The sequence below is a fragment of the Camelus bactrianus genome, chromosome 10 (assembly GCF_048773025.1).
Source record: "Camelus bactrianus isolate YW-2024 breed Bactrian camel chromosome 10, ASM4877302v1, whole genome shotgun sequence".
NCBI classification, from domain to species: domain Eukaryota; kingdom Metazoa; phylum Chordata; class Mammalia; order Artiodactyla; family Camelidae; genus Camelus; species Camelus bactrianus.
The window spans coordinates 62,036,564-62,054,046 of NC_133548.1; positions in this window are offsets into that span (position 1 = coordinate 62,036,564).

Consider the following 17,483-nt stretch of genomic DNA (forward strand, 5'->3'; position numbering starts at 1 on the left):
CAAAGAATGGAAGAAAATATTTGCAAATCATATATCTGATAAGTCCTAATATTCAAATACCTAATGAACTATTACAACTCAACAGTAAAATGACAAATGACTCAATTAAAAATGAGCAAAGAATTTGAATAGACATTTCTCCATAGAAGATATACAAATAGCCAATAGCATATGAAAAGATTCTCCACATTATTAGTCATTAAGGAAATGCGAATCAAACTTCAATGAGATACCACTTCATAACCACTAGGATAACTATAATCAAAAAGATGGACAGTAAAAATTATTGGCAAGTATGTGGAGAAATTAGAGCTATCATATTTGATGGTGGGAATACAAAATGATGCAGTCATTTTCGAAAAAATTTGGACAGTTCCTCAAAACATTAAACATAGGGTTATCATATGACCCAGCAGTACCATTTCTGAACATATACCCAATAGAATTGAAAACGCATATTTACATGAAAACATGTACTCAAATGGTTCTTAGTAGCGTTGTTCATAATAGTCAACAAGTGGGGAGAAAAATGCCTGCCAATCGATGAATAGATAAACAAAGCATGGATTATTATTTAGCCATTAAGAGGAATGAAGTACTTGATACATGGATGAACCTTGAAAATATTATGCTAAATAACAAAAGACTGTTACAAAGGGCTACTTATTGTGATTCCATTTATATGAAATATCCAGTATAGTCAAATCCACAGACACAGACTGTAGATGAGTTGTTGCCAGGGGCTGGAAGGAGGGAGAGGATGTGAAGGGACTATTAATAGACATAAGTTTCTGTTTGGGTGGCGAAAATGTTATGGAATTATACAGTAGTGAGGGCTGCATAACCTTGTGAACATGTTAAAAGCCACAAAAGTGTACATTTTAAAAGAATAAATTTTGTGGTATATAAATTATATCTCAATTTTTTTTACAAAGGCAGAATTCCTTCCAATCAAGGATTTTACAATATGGTGGGAAAGAAAAAGAGAAAAATCACTTATAGGGCAAACCAAACATATTCACTATTCTCTATAACAAGCATTGGTGAGTTGTTTCACACATAGAGAGAGATATGAAATGACAGTTAATATTTCTATATACCAGGTATTGTTCTAAGAATTTCACAGGGTAGCAGCTCATTTAATCCTCATGATAGGTATAATTACATCTCCGTTTTTCAGATAAGGAAACTAAGGCTCAGAGTGGTAAAGAAATTTGCTGAAAGTTATAGAACACGTAAACAACAGAGCTACGACTTAAACCCAAGAAGTCAGGCTATGGCATTTGTATTCTTAACCATGAGGCAATACCATTTCTATAGAAAATACAAGGTACAGAACACATGTAAAAATTATTATCAATAAGTCTTAGCCCATGGGAACATTGAATCTTTGAGTTAAAATTTATCTAGTTCCTCCTCCTAGTTCATGCCTGAAGTCCCTATACAATGCCTGCCCAAATTATATTGTACCCAGCCTATACTGTATGCATCACGAAGAGGAAACATTGATCCAGGCCATTTATTCCATCTTTAAATGGCCATGGCTATTTTGAAAGTTTCTCTTTGCATTAAGATTATATGATTCTTAGAGGAAAAAGCTCTTTGTTGGTCAGGTTGCCTAGAAGCAGAGGCCAAGATGGAGATTTAGCTAGATGTGATTTATTAACAAAGTGCCCTTAAGGATGGAGGGAAGAGAATGGGATAAAAAAAATTGGGAAGTTGTCCCAGTCAAGTACACGCTTGGTCCTATACATAGGGGCAAGGCTCTCCAGAACATAAACCTAAGCACAAAGTTGCCTGCCTTGAAGTATCATCTGTCGTGAGCCACAGTGGTGGGGAAGGACACATTACCTTGGTGGGAATGGGGCAGGTGCAAGCCATTAGCAGCTCACACAGCAGCTAGGGGTACTGTGCACAGGCCTGGTACAGGGGATCTAGTGGATATCACAGCATCCCCCACCTTCCCACAGTGCCTAGCGAAGAGGCTGAGGGCAAGGGTACAGAGTAGAGCCAGTTTTAAAACCTAAATTTACTCTTAAGACTTTGTTGTTTACCACCCACCAGCTATGTGACTGAAGCCGAGTCACTTTTCATCATCTAAACCTGGTTCTTTACCTGTCAAATGGACACAATAATACAGGCAGAGCTTAGTGATAATACAGGTTTGGTTTCAGACAACTGCAATAAAAAGATTATAGTAATTAAGTGAATCACACAAATTTTTTGGTTTTCCAATGCATATAAAATTTATTTACACTATACTGTAATCTATTAAGTGTAATATATCGAGATAAACAATGTGCATAACTTAATTAGGTAATACTTTCTTGTTAAAAAACACTAACCATCACCTGAGCCTTCAGCAAGTTGTAATCTTTTTGCTGGTGGAAGGTCTTGCCTCAGCGTTGATGGCTGCTGACTGATCAGGGAGGTGGTTGCTAAGTTTGGGTTGACTGTGGCCATTTCTTAAAATAAGACAACAGTGGAGTTTGCCACATTCATTGACTCTCCTTTTCAAGAATGATTTCTCTATAGCATGTGATGCTGTTTGAATGCCCATTACTCACACGGAACTTCTTCCAAAATTGGAGTCAATCCTCTCAAAACCTGCTGCTGCTTTAGCAACTAAGTTTATGTAATATTCTCAGTTCTTCGTTGTCATTTCAACAGTCTTCACGACATCTTTTTTACTAAAGTAGTCGATTTACAATGCTGTGTTAATTTCTGGTGTACAGCATAGTGATTCAGTTGTACATATATATTCCTTTTCATATTCTTTTCCACTGTAGGTTATTACAAGTTATTGAATGTAGTTCCCTGTGCTATACTGTAGGACCTTGTTGTTAATCTATGTTACATATAGTAGTGTGTATCTGCTAATCCTGATCTTAACAGCATCTTCACCAGGAGTAGATTCTATCCCAAGAAACCACTTTCTTTGCTCATCCATTAAAGTTTTATCATGAGATTGCAGCAATTCAGTCACATCTTCAAGCTCCACTTCTAATCTTAGGTCTCTTGCTGTTTCCACCACATCTGCAGTTACTTCCTCCACTGAAGTCTCCAACCCCTCAAAGTCACCCAGGAGGATTGTAATTAACTTCTTCCAAATGGCTGCTAATTTTGATATTTTGACCTTCTCCCATGAATCACGAATGTTCTTAGTGGCATCTAGAATGGTGAATCCCTTTCAGAAGATTTTCAATTGACTGTGCCTAGATCCACCAGAGGAATCACAATCTGTGGCAGTTATGGCCTTATGAAATGTCCTTCTTAAATAATGGTTTGAAAGTCGAAATTATCTCTTGATCCATGGGCTGCAGAAAGGATGCTGTGTTAGCAGGCATGAAACCAACATGAATATCACTGTACATCTTCATCAGAGCTCTCGGGTGACCAGGCACATTGTCATGAGTAGTGATATTTTTAAAGTAATCTTTTTTTTCTGAGTAGTAGTTCTTGAGAGTGGGCTTAAAATATTCAGTAAATCACGCTGTAAACAGATAGCCTGTCGTCCATGCCTTGTTCCATTTATAGAGCACAGGCAGAATAGATTTAGCATAATTCTTTAACGCTCCAGGATGTTCAGAATGGTAAAAATGAACATTGGCTTCAACTTCAAGTCACCAGCTGCGTTAGCCCCTAATAGCAGAGTCACAGTTCTATGAATGTTTGAAACCAGGCATTGACTTCTCCTTTCTAGCTATGAGAGTCCCACACAGCATCTTCTCCCAATATAAGGCTGTTTTGTCTACATTGAAAATCTGAAGTTTAGTGAAGTCGCCTCCATTCATTATGTTAGCTAGATCTTCCGGATAACTTGCTGCAGTTCTACATCAGCACTTGCTGCTTCACTTTGCCCTTCTATGTTGTAGAGATGACTTATTTTCTTAAACCTCGTGAGCCAATTTCTGCTAGCTTCAAATTTTCTTCTGCAGCTTCCTCATCTCTCTTGGCTTTCATGGAAGTGAACAGAGTTAGGGCCTTGCTCTGGATTAAGCTTTGGCTTAAAGGAATGCTGTGGTTGGTTTGATCTTCTAGCCAGACCACTAAAACTTCCTCCATACCAGCAATAAGGCTGTTTTGCTTTCTTATCACTTGTGTGTTCAGTAGAGTAGTACTTGTAATTTCCTTGAAGAAGTTTTCATTTTCACTCACAATTTGGCTGTTTGGCACAAGAGGCCTAGTTTCAGCCTTTCTCAGCATTCAGTATAGCATTCAGTATGCCTTCCTCACTAAGTTTAATTATTTCTAGCTTTTGATTTAAAGTGAGAGACATGTGACTCTTCTTTTCACTTGAAGACTTAGAGGCCATTGTGGGGTTAGTAGCTGATCTAATTTCGAAAGCGTTGTGTCTCAGTGAACAGGGAGGCCCAAGGAGAGGGAAAGAAATGGGGGGACGGCTGGTTGGTCAGTGGAACAGTCAAAACATACAATATATTTATTGATGAACTTCACTATCTTATATGGACACCATCCTTGGTGCCCTAAAACAATAGTAACATCAAAGATCACTGATCACAGATCACCATAACAAATTGAATAATAATGAAAAAGTTTTAAATATTGAGAGAATTACCAAAATGTGACACAGAGATACGAAGTGAACAGATGCTATTGGGAAAATGGTGATTAACTTGCCCCAGACAGGGCTGACACAAGCCTTCAATTTGTAATAAATGTAGTATCTGCAAAGTGCAATAAAGCGAAGCATAATAAAACTAGGTATGCCTGTACCAACTTCACAGAGGTGTAATGATAATGAAGAGACATGGCAAACAAAATGCATTTAGCACTATGCTTAGCACATAATTAACGTGCAAGCAACTATTATCACGGCAAGTACATATATCAAATACTTGTTGATAGGAAGTTTTGCCTATTTTCTTCCAAAGCGAAGTGGAAAAAGTTGAATTACTTGTTTCACCCACCCCCAATTTCAAACCTTAAAATTTCCAGCCCCTAGAATAGAACATCTTAGCACTGTCTCACCATAGTTTCAATTTGCACAGTGAAAATTTGAATTTTATCCTCTAGTCCTCCTCCTATTCACTGAAGACATCCCCTCCAGAGGAACAGTCTTTCTTTCAGCTCTGCCTTTTTGTCTTCTCTGAATTAAGTTCTTACTCTGGGCTATCATAAATCCGTCGGCATCTGATGTTTTCCTTTGTGCCAGTGAATACCAAAGCCTGACTATGAATCCGGGTCCTGCTGTAATGATTTCAAATGGATTCCAGTTTCCAGGGTTATTCTTGTTACAGGTCTCTCTTTTTTTCTTTTTTTTTTTAAAGAATCTGGTATTTTGTCAAGAAAAGATCTGTGGTTCAACTGCCAAAATTCGAGGGCAAGTATCTGATAGAAAGCAGGGATGGGTCTGCTGACTGCCAGACTGGCAACTCCATCAATGACCGTGGAATTGGAAAGACTGAAACTGGACCATGAGCTGGGTAAAAAACAGATGCTGTATCACGACCAATACAGAGCACTCTGAAGAAAGCCTTCTCATCTACCAAGGGTAGAGCGGTCCATCCCAACCAGGAAGCAGCTGTGTTGTGCGCAGCATTGAGGGTACACGTTTCATTCATAAAGCTGCACTCTACAGAGATGATCTCTTGCAAGAAAGTCTTTCTGCCAAAACATGCTCTGGCACTCCAAGGCATTTTTGGTGTGAATCAACTTGCCATCTTACTATCTTGTCATCCCCAGCATCTCTCCACTACATACATGTGCCAAGGCATACATTCTTCTCCAGTGTTCTTCCTACAGAAACCAGTCATGTTCTTTTACTCATGCATTCATTCATTCAGTTACCCATTAAGTGAATATTCATTGAGTGCTTAACAGGTAGTAGGGATGCCAAGGTGAATTTGGCTGCAGGATAAAGGAAACCAAAGGTAGGTGACTGAGTTTAACCCTTGCACACTGCAAACTCTGCTTCACTCTTGTGATGTATGACAATTTAAAAGGGAAATTCTGGAGAAAACGTTCCTTACTTCAAATACTAAATCCATAACGGTGGAAAGGTAGACACTGTTGCATCAAGAGACCACTGGGGACCCTCCTGATCCTTCTCAAATCATGCCACAAAAGCAGCGGGCTATTCAGCTAGAGAAAAGCTGGGCTTGCTTCTGCTCACACAATGTGGAAAGCAGCTTCAAATCCCAGTACCTTGAAAGAACACTTGATAGTTCCCATCTACATCCAAGTCACCCTGGGCAATCAGTGTTCTATGACTCCATTTTCCACTCTGTGAAATGGGGATGTTGTCTCACGCAAGACTGGCAGGCACCCAGGGAGCAGAACACACTGCTATTTGCGTATCTCATGGATTCCTTTCACACTGTTAGTTTTCTCTTGTAGGTTTGAAATACCCAGCTAATAATAATAAGATGGGATGCGACCATGAAAACTCCCTAATTGAGCAAGATTCATTTTGCAAAATCACCACAGAGCATCTGAATCACTGCCTAGCAGAGCAGAACAACATCTGGCAAACAAGTGGTGATATATTATAATGTTTTTAGCACCATATGGCAATATGTCCTCAAAGTCACCTGCAGATTGAAATGAAAACCCATTTGATAACTACCTCAGGAGAATGGGAGTCGAGGAATCAAGGGGTGCACTGGAATAATACTGTATGGTCACCAAAAGGATGCACTATTAAATATTAAAGTAAATATTGAAGTAGCAACACATTACTAAGATGCTAAAAATAGTAAGTTGTCCAAAGCCTTTAATTGCCATAAAATGTCACAAACCAAAGACTCATCTATTAAACCAAAGATAGTATTATCCAAGCCTAATTAAAAGTGATTAATAGTTATTGCAGTAGGCCTTAATTAGGATCCTTGCCTTTTAATTTGAGAAATGAAATCAAGAAGCTGGTGTCAAACAGAACCTTAAGTATTAGGTGAGGGTTTTTTTTTTTCCTTTTCTTTATTAGTGAAATTGATTTAGCCAAGCTAACATTTTCTTTCCTTCTGATAATGAACTACCTTGCCCACTCTGTGGGATGGAGAAAACAGCTTGAAGGATCGGAGGGATCTCTCTGCCCCAGCTTTTCCCCAACCCTTTCCCCTGGGTGCTGCTATCTTCCCAGTCACAGCTCTGTTCCTCCCTCACTGTACCTATGTTACACTACACCACATCAGCCTAGGGGTTCGAGGGGCGGAGGGACAGAGGGAAAAGAGGCACAAAGCCATCACTAAATAGTAGTTTGCTGCCTCCTACCCCAGCATCCCCAAATTTCTCCTTGAAGTTCCCCCAGCCCCAGAGAGGTAACAGCCATGTCACTTCTCAAGTTCAGTACCCTGCCTTCCACCATTTTCCTCCCCAGCTCTTTTGAATCTCTGAAGTGAAGCTGCCATAGGACTAACCTGTGTCCATGACAATGGTGCCGCTGCATCACATCGTTTTCCTTGTTTCAAATGTGGTGTGTGTGACTGGTGGCTCTGACTACTGGGTGCCATGTTCAGTGGGCTCCAGTGGCCTTCATCCTTAAGTGTCCCACCTGTCTGTCCCATGGGCTGCAACACTGTGCTACCTGGTGCTCCTCGTGCACCTCGTGAATTCTCTCTTCTAATTTTCACCCACTGTATTTTGTCATGTCCCTCCCTAGGTCTCAAACACGACTCCATGGCGCTGTATTACCACCAGGAGATACAACTGCCAATTACCTCTGCACCTCGACCCTGGCCTACTGCCCTGAGACCAAGCATAAAACTAATGATAATAATAAAAGTAATAATAATAGTCATAATTTATTGAACTTGTGATAGTTGCCAGGCATTCTTTTAAGTACTTTAAATACATTACATTGATCATTATCTCAATCACTTAGAGAAACTGCACAGGTTATCAGGGTCAAGATGCAATTCCAGGTCTGACTCCAGAGTCTGTCCTCTTATCCACTGCACATACTGCTTTTCACACCTCAAGACTTTCTTCCTGTACAACCTCTTCTTTTCCAGCTAGTTCTTTAGGCACTCATAGAAATATATTTCAGGCACCAAAATATGGCAAGACATACATGACTGAATTCTGGTTAAGCAGCACAGCTTAGTTTCTCCGGCTGAGGCCCTCACAACAATGGGAATGATGATTTCATTTGTGTGTTTCTTTATACTTTATCATCTTATCGCATTTGCTCCTAACTCCAACTCTCTGCTCTGGCTTATTCCTCCTTCCTAGAATGCTCCCTGTTCCACTGCAGACCCCAAATCCAAATCCCTCTTGCCATGAGTGAGGATCTTCTACTGTGTGAGGTTCCCCAACTCTACTTTTCAGGATGTTGTGTACACCCCTCAGGTAGTAATTCCAATTTTGGGGTCATTGCAGTTATTTGAATAGTTTTCTTATCATAGTCACCATTCTAGATTGTAAATTCCCTTAGTGGAAGATGACTTGGTCTTACCCCCGTCATACCTTGCAGCACATAAGTGAGTGCTCCATTCCCACAGAGGGCACTTATTAGCCATTTGTGGAATTAAAATAACCTTAATTTTTGCCCCTCTATTAACAAACTATATTTATGAGCAACTACTATCCACTTCTTTTCCACTTGCGAGTCTCCATATTTCCCCAGAAACAAGGGCATTTTGAAGTCATTCTAAGCTTTTAATTTGATCTTTCTTTAATGGAGTTTGCCTCCCAGTTGGTTCAATATATTCTCTAGCAGCGTATTTCCTTATGGATTTATAGACTTGAAAACCTTTTTTTTCCTACCTTAGAAATCTCCTGGATTATTTATTGGAGCTGATTCATATCTAGTGTATTTACATTGTTTTCTTATCAAAAGAGAATATCCTATTACATTACAGCCAAAATATCTCAGTTTTCCTCCAGCTCCAAGTGATTTATGGTATATAATATATATTGGGGGAAATTAAAGTTTTTTTTATAGATCAAACAAATATACTGGGCATGGCTCTTTCATAAGTCTTGCATGTGAGAATTTTTCCTGGTGAGTTCTGGCTTTCTGTGCCATGTGCAGTAACAGCAGACTGTGGTTCATAGCCAGGGTTACTGAGGTAACTAATGGCAGATTCCAGCGCATACACTGTTTCACCGATGTCTCCATTTACTTATTCAGAGCTCTTGGCTTGCTAATACATCAAAAGAGTTTAGAGAAAAACTACATGGAGAAAAGCACAGCCTTTCAAAATCATATTGCCCGAGTATTTGTCTTTCTTTAATACTTTTGGCTTTTATTTACAAGTTAATTCATGCACATAGTAAATTACTGACACCAAAGGTATACAAAGAAACACATGCTCTCCTCCCACCTAGTTCCCAGTCCAGTCCTCCAGAGAGCACCACTGGTAGTGTCCTTTGCACATTCTAGACTAGGGGTTCTTAAGGAGAATGCAGAGGAATTACAATCACACTCAGTAACAGTCAGTCAACAGTCTGCCCTGCGCATCTAACAGGCTTCCATCACTACGCTGGGTGCTGTGACTGCCCCTCCCAGCTTCACCAGGATTACAGCCATAGGCAGTGTAGCAAGCAGGGCTTCCATATGCACGGCAATCAGTGCTACAACTGTAGAAGTGCCAGGTGCTCCGGGAAACTGCAGACTCCCCAGAGGTGGTTAAAACCTTTATGAGGGCTGCAGTAGCGAGAATTTTGTCTGGCATAGAGAAAGAAAATAGTGATCTCTGAGACTAACCTGTGCCAGGCCAGGACATGTGAGAGAAGGCATGGCAAGTCTGACAAACTGAAACATGGTCACTTTGGTTTGAAGGAAGATGGGCCAACCAAGAGCCTAGGAAGGAAAAAGGCCACTCAGTGGCCACTGATGACTTTCCCACCGTGCCTGCTAGCATATTGTAAAAAGAATACTACATATAAAATAATTTTAAAACCTAACTTTAAATGCTGGCTGATTACCTGAACACTTCAGTTGCCTCCTGTGTAAAGGAAGAGAAATCAAAGCCACCTCATAGGATTATTAAGAGAAATAAAGTCAATTATCTAAAGATGCCTATCATTTCCTCCAGGTATATGCCCAGGAGTGGGATTGCTGGATCATATGATAAGTCTGTTCTTAGTTTTTAAAGAATCTCCATATTGTTTTCCATAGTGGTTGCATCGAACTACATTCCTACCAACAGTATAGGAGGGTTCTCTTTTCTGCACACCCTCTCCAGCATTTATTGTTTATGGACTGATGGCCATAAACTGATGGCCATTCTGACCAGTGTGGAAAATTCTAATTTGAAAAGATATATGCACTCTCAATGTTCACAGCAGCACTATTTACAATAGCCAAGACATAGAAGCAACTTAAATGTCCATTGACAGATGACTGGATAAAGAAGTTGTGGTATATGGGTAAACACACATGCGCGCGCGCACATACACACACACATGCACACAATGGAATACTACTCAGCTATAAAAACACATAAAATAGTGCCATTTGCAGCAACATGGATGGACCTGGAGCTTGTCATATTAAGTGAAGTAACCCAGAAATAGAAAGAAAAATTCCATATGGTATCACTTATATGTGGAATCTTAAAAAATGGCACAAATGAACTTATTTACAAAACAGAATCAGACTCATGGTTACCAGGGGAAAAGGGGATGGGGTAAAATAAACTGGGAGTTCAAGATTTGCAGATACTAACTACTGTATATAAAATAGGTAAACAACAAATTTCTACCATATAGCACAAGGAACTATACTCAATACCTTGTAATAGTATGAAAAGTATACACACACACACACGTATAACTGAATCACTATGCTGTACACCAGAAATTAACATAGTATAAATAGACTACACTGCTATAAAAATAAAGATGCCTAGCAGAGTGCCAAGCAAATGCAAATAATAGAACACAACAAATGTCAAAAGCGAAAGAAAAAGCGTAATTATTCTAGGCCACTGGAATTTCTTCTGTACATCTTCATCTGGCCAAGACTCAGATGCAAGGTTCTAAAACCAAATCAAGAGGGAGAATGGTCCTCCCCACCCCACATCATGGGAAATCCCAGAGACCACATTCTCCTATCTCCCAGCCTGGTCGCACTTTGAAGACTGTGCCACTCAGAAGAATTTCCAAAGTATATTGTAAGTCAACACATCACCTGCCTCCTAAGACCTGATATTCCCTAAGATATTACTAATTGAACAAAAGAATACACTATTACACTTGCATGGTGGAAAATGTCTCTCTCACTTGGGAAGCAAATTCAGATCTTAGTCATTTATGTGAATCTCCTGCTTTTCAGGGTCAAGTTGTAAAACTAGCAAAGGAGTTACTTTTTGAAATTCTTGCTTACTTGCTTGCTTTTATAGCCATGGTTAAATTGAAGTCCTGGCAGAAAGGTTATATTAAAATGGGTCACCCTCAGAGTGACAGAGCACTCAGTCTTTGAATGGTGGTCCTTGGTTTGGCATCTTTACTGAGAATTTCTTTGCAGCAACTGGCATTGTGCAGAAGACTGAAGAATCATGTAGTTGTGTGTTTTCATCCCCTAATTACTATTTAATTTGCACTTCAGTGCTTACAAAACGAGTGTGAAAAATGAAAATTGAGTAATAATTAGAGGCTAAGAGACATAATTGTGTGATTTCTGACATCCAGCACGAAGTTTCAATAGTAAGGGCAAATTAACTACGACAGTTCAGGCAGCTGACCCACTTTGGGCCGATGGCTGGAGAACTTGAAATGCCAGGAGCCGTAGTTTTGAAAGAGTTGAAGAGATCAGACTTGACATGGGAATATATGAACTTATTGTCCAATCCATAGTCTTTCACTAGTAGAACTATGTAATTCCTTTCAAGAATTCTGTAGGCATTGTCCAGGCACACCAAAGAAAACACAGTCCTCTGTCTAACACAGTGTAGGATCCCCAACAGGCTAAAAGTCACTTAGTCATCAATCTTGGCCATGCTACAAATATGATCCATTTATTCATCCATCCATTCAATTTATAAGCAATTCTTGAGTACCTACTAACAAAATCTAGACCTTGGAGATTCCAAGATAAATAAGAAATAATCCCTGGCATCAAGTGTACCAAGTACAAGAGAAAATAATAATCATTATAGAAAATCATTTTGTTCTATAGAGCACGGGAGGGTTAAAAATTGATCTGCTCTCCATGTCAAATACTCTAGATATCTTATTGGTAGAGATATAAAACAAAACACGTAATTACATATGCCAACTCCTACAATAAATGTGTGGTTACTGTCACTGTGACTCCTCTAATTCAAAAATCAAGACCATTTCCCACCCAAATTGACCAACAGAAAAGAAACAGCTGATTGAGGTGGATTAAGTGTTTAATGATTGTTACAGGTTCAACAACAGATTGGATCTGAACTAGTCAAGGAAAAAACTGTATTTATTCTTTAGGAGAAAGTGTTTGGTGCTTAGGATCCAATATTCTACTATAGAGAATTGCTTCAACTGCAGTTCTTTTGATCTTTTGAGGAGCTCAAGGTTGCGTCCTCTGTACATATGGCCATTGCTGTGGGAGGAGGCTGCTGATTTTCAAAAGCTAAGATGAAAGGAGGTGAAGAGAGAGGACCTGTGCTGGATAAACACAGAGTTATTTGGGGAAAAAAAAAACAGTATGACCATAATGAATGTCATCACTTACTACTGAGCCCACTAACCTTTGGTCTTTCCTTGGAATCAGAAAAGTGTCTCTCACCACCAGTCCAAGTCATAGTCTGGTGAAACCCTAAATTATACTCTGTATAGCAGCACATCTTCCCTTAGATTAACAAGAGGGAAAAATCAATTGTTTCTTTCTGATTTATTTCTGCTTAATTTTCAGGGCACAGTTTGGATTCTAAACACCCCTTTGAAGCTCTTTAAGGGTCTCTTAAAGCTCTTTTTCCTACTTTGAATCAGAATATATCTTTTCCCAGGATGGAAGGAAAACTCCCACTTCAAAGATTTGAAGATTTAAATCTGACCCTCTTTCTAAAGGACAGCCTGGTTATAGGGATCTATCCATGATATGCATTAACCACGTGTAACTCATGAAGTAATCTAGAGATTTGAAGTTGTAAAAATTGTTTTCATTACCCTTTGTTACATCATTCTTTTGCACTTAATCTCCCAAGGTGATACTCAGATATTACTAAGTGTTTATTTTATGTATGTATGTACACAGATGCGTGGTCAGGGACACACAGACAAAAGAGACTGCAGAACAAAATATCCCTTGCGTGCAAAAACCACAGTGGAATTAGAAAAGTGAAATATACAGATGTGATGTGTGAAAGGATTAAAGACATCAGTGGCATATAGCCTTTTAACAGGAAGGTACCTTAGAGATTATACAGATCCCTCATTTTTAAAATAAAAGAATTTAAACCAAGGGAGGCAAAAAAATCAATATTTTGCCCAGGGCCACACATTTAGTTCATAACAGAGTAAAACTAGAGCAAGGGCTTCTGAATCTTTTCCCGGGATACTCTACCCTGCATTGTACTATATACTTAAAGAATAGTGATGGTTGGGGGATGATATGTTTCAAAGCTACCTCTAAAGTAACACACAAGGCTAAAAACCACACCCTAGCAATAAAGAAATTCAAAGAGAAGATCATTATTGATGATGCGGATAATAAAGCAAGATTATACAAAGAGATTATCTTTGAGATTAACCTTAAGAAAGCTATAAAATGTGTGCTAGTAAAATAGAGGGAGAGGAGTATTCTAGATAAGAACAGTTCAATTTCATTCAGCACACATTTTATCGAGTGCTTCTCATATGCCACGTAACATGCTGCAAGCTGCAAATACACAGTCAATTAAGACAAGATCTCTGCCTTCAAATAATCTAGCAAGTAAACACACGGTGGCTCAAAACTGTTGAGGGAAGGTGAGATGCAAGACTATTCAGGCTATTCTGGAAATACACGATGGGAAGAGGTAAATCAGATGGAGAATCAGAGAAGACATCACAGAGACAGTAATATCTGAACTAGGTTTTGAAGGACAAGTTGTCTTTAGCTGGACAGACAGTAAGAAGGGGATTCCAGGCAGAGGGGACACAAAGTGCACAAAGACACAACAACAACAAAAAAGCCACACATTATTGCAGAACTCCAAGAACCTCTGTATGACCAGAGCCAAGGGTCTGTGTGGAGTGGCCAGGAGGGGGGCAGAAGAGGGACCACAAATGTGGTGATCCACAACAGTGGAAGGGATGAGCTCCAGGAGCCAATTATCATTTGTTTGCAAATCTTTATCTACAAATTCTTCAGTGTCCTCAAATTCTTAGATGAGTCCAAGAACTAGAAAGGGTTAATACCAGTGGGGAAAGAGAAAGGTGGGGCCAGATCAGGATGAGATTTGTGCACTCCCATGCTTGGTTTGAACTGAATTCTGAAAAGTGTGAGAGTTACTGAAGCATTCACAGTGAGGAAATGGCATGATCGGATTTGTGTTTTAGAAGCATCAGCTTGGCAGAGCGTGGAAGATAAATTGGCAGGAAAACAGACAGGAAAAAGGGAATCTAATCTGTAAACTGACAATAATCCAAGTTATCAGAGATTTAGACCCAAAGGAAAACAGTGGCAACACTACAGATTCAGGAGATAGACACTACAGGACTTGATGGCTAAGCAAACGTGGAGGATGAGAACGGATGAGGGAAAAGGAAAAGATGGCATCTTGTCTAACTTCCAATGGGAGGGTGGTGTTGTCATTAATTGTGAAATGAGAAGAACCTGTCAGCCTCTAGATGAGAGATGATGGCTCAGGAGTAGATGGGATCTTCCAAGGACCATGCTGAGTGAGATAAGAGCTCAGCGAGGTGTTCTTATGGAACTGGCTTTAAGAGACAGGGTGGAGGCTGTAAAGGGAATTAAAAAAATTTCTGGGAGGAAAACCAGAAACAAAATATAGAAAACATTATAGGGAGGAATGAGCAAAATGCGATGTGTAAAGGAATATTGTGAGAATAGCTTAGCTGGGGCAGAGTCCAGGTAAGGGATTTATAACAGTTCTTCATAAGGTTGAAGGAGAATTTGGAAGCCTGGATGAGGAGTTTGTGTTTGAGAAAGAGAGCATCGTGGTGCTAGTGAGTCCCTCAGTTTGGGGGTGATTTTTTTTTTCATTTTATTTATTTTTTTATTGAAGTATAGTCAGTTTACAATGTTGTGTAAATTTCTGATGTACAGCATAATGTTCTAGTCATACATACACATATATGTATTCTTTTCCAATCAATTTTATTAGCAGCAGTGATAATGTCTTTTTCTCATGCACTATACTATTTCTGAAGTTTTTTCATATTCATTAATATTCTTGTTTGGTACTCATCATCTCTTTGAGGGAGATAAGGCAGGACTAATTATCTCTACTTTACAGATAAGGAAACCAACTCCCACAAAAGGCTGAATGATTAGACCTCACTTACATAGCAATTAACAGCACAGCTAGGACTGGAATCCTGATTTCTTGTTCCTCCATCAAGGACTCTTTCTAATTTCCAATCCTGCCCAAGCTCAGGCCCTCTGAAGTTCAGTAGAATGTATGTGACTGGCTAGGGCCCCATGGAGAGGCACCTCCTCTCTGCCACTCTTCTGACTCTTCCACGGTGGTCAGAATTATGGGAGCCATAATCCCAGCTTGGCCTCTTTAGAGAAACCCAATGGAACCTCCAGCCTAACTCTGTGCTCCCCTCCAGCTGCTCTGGATGCCCTCCAGAAGGGTTGAGTTAGCAGCCACTGCTGCTGGTTTTCATATCCTGCCTTAGGAATAGCGAACAGCCACTAGACTAGACATGTGGTGATCAGGTCTGTTTTAGAGATCACTTCAGGCCGACTCACTATTCTGCCTAGTCCAATTAATAAGGTGAAAACAAAGCTCACAGCCCTGCCATGTGGCCACACTCTAAAGTCAAGTCAACCCCTTTCAATCAAATGAGCACCCCTGGTCAGAAAAGTTGATAGGTGAGGGACTGAGGGAAAGTTGTTACATGCGTGGAAATCGGTTCCTGCCACTATAAAAGAAAAGTACGTAACTTTTTTCAATTGTCAGAACTTTTGGAAGGAATCCAGATCTGTATACAGTCAAGTGTATGCATCTGGAGCTAAAGGCCCTGAACTGTGCCTTTTGTATGTTCAAACTACAATGAAGCAAGTCAAAACCCAGCCAAGAACACTCCAATGTTCTGGTTTCTACTGTGTATGATTCAAGGCCTGATATATCTGGAGACCCAAATAGAGTCCATTCCTGAATCTTCAATTAAAACTTTTAATGGCTTAAAAATATATGCACCAAATTACAGGTCAATTTAAAAAATAACCAATAAAATATAACCAAAGATTTATCTGTGAAAGTAAATGAAAAATATACAAATAATACCAGCTGGAAATGAAGCAATATTAATCTATGTCCTGCCTAACCAGAACTGGTCAGATAAAGAAAAGCTAGAATGTGGACAGTAGTCCCACTGAACGGGAAACATACAGCTCTTCTCTGAGACCTAGGAACTAGCAGGGGATTGACAGCCAGAGCAACAGGTGAGGCCTGAGTACAAGAAAATATAGGGAAGGGTCTGGTAGGAAAGTGAGGCTCATGCAGGTGTATTAGGAGTCCATTGGAACAGGGTAGCTGACATCTTCGCATTTCTCAAAAGTCAAGGGTAACTGCTACCTATGGCCTTGGTTTCACTACGTTCCTGAAACAAACTTAACTAGAAAAACAGCATTTTAGAAGTATCAACCCTACAGCCAGGGGCGTCAGAAAGTAATCCTGCAGTTATAAACTCGCTGCTATGTGTCAGTCTGCCAGACAGTAAAACTAGAGCACACAATTGCTAATTCACAGCACTGACCAATTATTGCTGGATTGTCCTAGTGTATGTAACTGGGCTTCTAATTCAATTTCCTATTTCTGATTCCAGCTGTTATGGAGTAGGGGTCTGGAAACTATGGCCCCTGAGCTAAATCCTGTCCTCAACCGATTGTTGTAAATAGGGTTTTATAAGAGCCCAGTCACATCCATTTGCTTAGGTATTGCCTATGGCTGCTTCTGAGCTGTGATGAGAGTTAAACAGTTGTGATAAAGACCGTATGACCTGCAAAAATATAAAATATGTATTACCTGGCACTTTGCAGAAAGTTTGCCAGCCCCTGCTGTACTGACTAAAACTCTGTCCTAAATCCCAGAACACAGCATAAATGACCTAACACAGCAGGGATTGCTCTTAGATGCATTCCCCACCGGGAGCTGGTCCCGTTTCCTATCCCTGCAGCCTCTCTCTAGGTGACAGCACTAGATGAATAGATTGCTGAAGTCAGGTCTTAGATTTCATCCCTCTTAGAGAGCAAGTCTTGCCCAAACCAAGCTAGCATATACCACAAAGCATAGACTGAGCCTTCCCATATCCACAGCCCACCCAAGAAAGGCCCCTGGTGCTGCAAGATGCTGACAGGTATGGACTACACCAGTGAGGCCCTCTGTCTTTTAGTTCAGTTCAGCCTGTGAGGAGTACCT